This window comes from Onychostoma macrolepis, chromosome 24 (genome assembly GCF_012432095.1).
Source record: "Onychostoma macrolepis isolate SWU-2019 chromosome 24, ASM1243209v1, whole genome shotgun sequence".
Classification (NCBI taxonomy): Eukaryota; Metazoa; Chordata; class Actinopteri; order Cypriniformes; family Cyprinidae; genus Onychostoma; species Onychostoma macrolepis.
Genome location: NC_081178.1, coordinates 9,794,789 through 9,800,516, shown reverse-complemented (window position 1 = coordinate 9,800,516; position 5,728 = coordinate 9,794,789).

The following is a 5,728-nucleotide window of genomic DNA, read 5'->3' as shown; positions in this document are numbered from 1 at the left end:
CTAGGAAAAGGAATGCAAACAAGTATTTTGAAAACCACAGTACACATCCTTCATCACGTGTTATGTTCATGTTGCATTAGAGAGTGATGTTACAGGCAATGTTCCCTCTAATTTTTTTTCTTGCTGAGCAAAACTTTTCTCTATTGGGCGGACATTTCAGCCACCTGAGCAAAAACATTCTTTATACCAGACCTGTACAGCGCGCACACAAAAAGTGTGTAACTTTTAACTTTAATGTGCTATTTATATTTTATTTGACCCTTGATGTAACTAAATGATGTACATTTTAGGTTACCTGAGAAAACATTTTTACAGTACAATACACTGCCGTTCAAAAGTTTGGGGTCAGTACATTTTTTTAAAGAAGTTTCTTAGGCTCATCAAGGCTGTATCTATTTGATAAAAAATACTGAATATTATTTCACAAAATAATATTGTGAAATATTATTGCAATTTTAAATAAAAGTTTTCTATTTGAATATACTTTAACATATAATTTATTCCTGTGAAGCAAAGCTGCATTTTCAGAAATCATTCTAATATGCTAATTTATAATAAATGTTGGAAAAAGTTGTGCTGCTTAATATTTTTTGGGACCTGTGATACTTTTCAGGATTCTTTGAGAAATAAAAAGTTAAAAAGAACAGTTATTCAAAATAGAAATTTTGTGTTACAGTATACACTACTATTCAAAAGTTTGGGGTCAGTCAATTTTTTCTTTCTTGTTTATTTATTTTTTTATTCATACTTTTATTCAGCAAGGATGTGTTAAATGGATAAAGAGCGATAACAAAGACTTATATTGTTAGAAAATATTTATATTTTTAATTAATGCTGTTCTTTTTAACTTTTTATTAGCCTAATCAAAGAACCAAAGAAAAAAGGTTCCAAAAAATATTAAGCAGCACAACACTGATAATAAATCAGAATATTAGAATGATTTCTGAAGGATCATGTGACACTGAAGACTGAAGAGTGGAGTAATGATGCTGGAAATGCAGCTTTGCTTTACAGGAATACACTATATTTTAAAATATATTAAAATAGAAAACCAATATTAGAAATTGCAATAGCCTAAGAGTTCACAATATTACTGGTTTTATTTTTCTGTATTCTGATCAAATAAATACAGCCTTGATGAGCATAAGTGACTTGTTCAAAAACAAGGTCAATTATTTATTAGGTTTATAATATAGGCCGAACATAATATAATATAATATAATATATCAAAACAACTGAAGCATTTAAACTGACAAAAGAGAATAGAAAACAAACTGAAGCATTTAAACTGAGATCTGTAAGTTAAATATATAAAAAAAAATAAAAAAACGTGAATTCTTATATAGTTATCTAAACATCGCTATGAAGCACAGTTTGCACAATACACCTGTGTGTGACTGTAAATGTCTCAGCGTTTTGTTACCGTTCTGTTAATCATCCGCTATTTCCAGCACTTAACGTTAATCAAGCCACTCTTCTTTAACTCTTATGTGCTGTTGGGGACGTTTTCGTCCACTATGGGGTGCTGTTGAGTCTTAAATTGGCCACAACTTTCTCTGTGTTTCAGCAAATGGAATGATTTTTGGTGACAAATCTTATTTTTACACACATTTTGGGAAAATGCTTTGAATTTTTTTTTAAAACTCAACCATACACTGTGGGCAAATTCACTACCCTTTCGTTATGTTCGGGATGAAAACATCCACTAAATTAAACTGCTGTAAAAATGTATCAGATAAATATTTTTTTTCTTTTTTTTTGCATAAATCTATTAATCAACCTCAGTCCTGATCAAAACTACTAAATGTTTTTAAAAAATCCAGGATTTTTACTCTTTAATTGCCAAGTTCATAAATGATGTCACTGATTTGGGGAAAAAAACACACAAAATGACTTATTTTCAATATAAAAAGTGATTGTGGAGTGGATTTTTTTTAACCTTTTATCACAGTCTTGGACATGTCAAAGATTAGTAACAACATTGGCTTTCATGCATTGTTAGTTTTTGTGCAGCATCAGATTTTAAATTTTTCTCCCTCATTTACTGTTCGTGGCTGTTTTTGCCCCATTGACTTCCATTATAATGACATTTTTTGATTGCAAAGCCATGACACCATATAATCATGCATTCTTGATTGTTGGTGGTTTTCCCTGTTGGGAAGAGGTAAAATTTGTAATTTTTACTGTTTACACCATTAACCCTTTAGATAGGCCTGTGCAAAAAAAAGCTTAGTTTCTGGCTTGTATATGGAGTTATATGGAGTATAACAGAATATTATAGTGTGTGTGTGTGTGTGTGTGTGTGAGAGAGAGAGAGTGAGAGAGAGAACTTTGCGCACTTACCTTGATGTGTCTGAGAAAATTAAAATATGCACCTCAGCTCTCACAACTACATGGAGTAAACAAAAACAAAGTAAGTGTATTTATGCACCTGCTGCCTTTTGATGGTGAGAAGTACAGACTAAACAAAATGCCATCCGGCTGGTCATTTGATGGTGAGAAGTATGGACGGCATATGTGTGAAATGCTTGTCTTTTCTTGATGGTAAAGCCAATTTAAAACCTTAAAATCCTTCATTGATACACTTTTCCATTTTTTTCTGTAAAAAATCTACTCTGCATCAGATTTATGAACATAATTTATTATGAACCAAAATGAAACAACAACTTCAAATAAACTGAACAATGGTGCAAGAGTTGAGAATGGATGGAGAACACGTGTATGTGTGCACGTGTGTGTGTGTGTGTGTGTGTGTTCAGTCTTTCCAGCAGGACTTGCGGCATATCACTTGGTGCTCTTTGCAAGTGTGTCCACCACAACAGATGCAAGTGCTGACTGAAGAAAGGGAGTTGTCTCCACACTTTGCCATTTCTCCCAATCCACCCAGATCCAGGATCCTCTGAATCCTCCTCGCCTTCAATGGAAGCTGGAGAGGATGATGAGGGTGCCACAACAAAATCAGGATCTGACTCTCCTGAGTCTGTGGTGTCAGAGGGAGAAGACAATACATCCTGCAGCTCGCTGGAGGGGTCAGGCTGCATAATCATTTCTAAAACTTCGGTACAAATCAAGCCCTTTCTCATGTTGCTTGCTGCTCTTCTCACCATCAAATGACCAGCCAGATTGCATTTTGTTTAGTCTGTACTTCTCACCATCAAAAGGCAGCAGGTGCATAAATACACTTACTTTGTTTTTGTTTACTCCATGTAGTTCTGAGATCTGAGGTGCATATTTAGATTTTCTCAGATACATCAAGGTAAGTGCGCAAAGGTCTCTCTCACACTTTCTCTCTCTCTCTCACACACACACACACTATAATATGCTGTTATACTCCATATAACTCCATATACAAGCCAGAAACTAAGCTTTTTTTTTTGCACAGGCCTATCTAAAGGGTTAATGGTGCTACCTGGTGATCAACAGTAAAAATTACAAATTTTACCTCTTCCCAACAGGGAAAACCACCAACAATCTTTGGCTTTGCAATCAAAAAATGTCGTTATAATGGAAGTCAATGGGGCAAAAACAGCCACGAACAGTAAATGAGGGAGAAAAAAATAAAATCTGATGCTGCACAAAAACTAACAATGCATGAAAGCCAATGTTGTTATTAATCTTTGACATGTCCAAGACTGTGATAAAAGGTAAAAAAAAAATCCAGTCCACAATCACTTTTTATATTGAAAATAAGTAATTTTGTGTTTTTTTCCCCCAAATCAGTGACATCATTTATGAACTTGGCAATTAAAGAGTAAAAATCCTGGATTTTTAAAAAAAGATTTAGTAGTTTTGATCAGGACTGAGGTTGATTAACAGATTCATGCAAAAAATAAAAATAAAAATAAATAAATAAATAAAAATTATCTGATACAATTTTACAGCAGTTTAATTTAGTGGATGCTTTCCAGCTTAGAGGGAACATTGGTTACAGGTTTAGTACATATCATTGTTTTATCTTTGGAAATCTAGACGTAAAAACAAATCAGATTGAGAAGCCTGTTGGCCAAAGAAGTCAAATTAATACAGTGTGTTATTGTCGTTTCTGGAATGCAAGCAGGTTGGACAACATTTAAATGTGCTGATAATCTCCAGCCATCTATTTCTTTCTTCACAATCAGTTGATAGAAAAACTGAGAAAAAAAAAAATTATATAATTTTTTTTTAAATATAATTTTATTTTATTTATTATTTTTATCATTTCCTGTCATTCTCAGGGGTACTGAGAGCCAAGATAAATATGCCATCAAATTCCATTCATAGCTAAAAAAACAAATAGTCTGTATTGCCGTCACACCTGTCTCATACCAAGAGACCCCATACATTGATTTATCTGTCTATCTTTCCAAAAAAACTATTTTTCTGTCTGTACAAGACAAAACAGTACTGCTGTTTCACTGTAGAAAACTGTCAACATACTATGCTTGAAAGTGTACATTAAGAAATATGAATAAGAACTAAAAAGTTGTACGATGTCTCATCACCTGACCCAAAGTGACCCACCATCTCTGCACCATTGTGGTTGATAATGAGCAGTAACGTAAAATATGAATGTATAAGGGAAACTGTATATCATAGGTCATGCAACTTTTCACAGTTCTCTCACCATTTCCAAATTTTTGAACCCTCTTCGGTAATTTTTGACCGAAAAATTTTATATTTTGAAATTTTAAAAATCTTAGCTTCATTGGAATGAGATGACACTTGGTGACTTTTGTCACATTAGCAATATGAACACACAAAAAAATCATGGAAATGATTCGGATATGTTAAAGTGTCCAAAAAAAAAAAAAAAAAAGTCACACTTGACTTCTTTGCGGTCAAAAATGACCGGCATAGGAAATGAATGGGAAGTACGAAATGTACGTATGTGAAAACTCAGTGAATATTTTGGTGGTACAAACTACAAATCAACCACTGGTCAGGAAAAAAGTGTGCAGCAATCAAGGGGTGACTCTCTAGAATATCAGGAGTGCAAAATAGACACCCACATACATATACATATATGCACAGAAATGAACTGGTAACATTAATTGAATTACATTGAATAAAATATCAATTAATTACAAAATGTTTGCATAAAGTGTTTTGAATTATCACTATCTATTCCTTATTTTGTTGTTTTGTTAATTATCAAATACTGAGTAACAAAAATGCTTTCTATGTGTTCCCTTTCTAACAAGATTTTAATGTTTGACTGTAATCATAATGTAAAACCTGATACTTATCTAACCAAAAATATCTAAACCTTGACAAAAAGTAGTCTTTTAGAATGTCTAGATATATATCTAATAGCAAAACCTAAATATTTTTAGAAATTATGTCTAAAAAACAACGGGAATCCAAAAGCCTCTGTATATATCTATATAGGGTGCTAATACAAGAGTTTTTATTTTTTAATGCCTCCAGATGGCCCAATTCTCACTTTAAAAAAATGGATTTTAAATGCCTTCACTCTATTTTAATGTGAAATATTGCATTTATTAAAAAATAGTAAATAAATAAATATATATTAATTCTACTGGAGAAAATAGCTCATTAAAATTGTATAAATATTGCATAGTATCATAAAGTTTCCTCAAAATTATAAATAATAATCAAAAAATATTATTGAACAAAAATATATTACATTGATTTCCTGAAAAAAAAAGAAGAAGAAAAAAAAAAGTTACATTTCAAGGCTTCGGTCACTTTTGACTGCGAAGGAGGCAAGTGTGACTCCTAAAAGAGT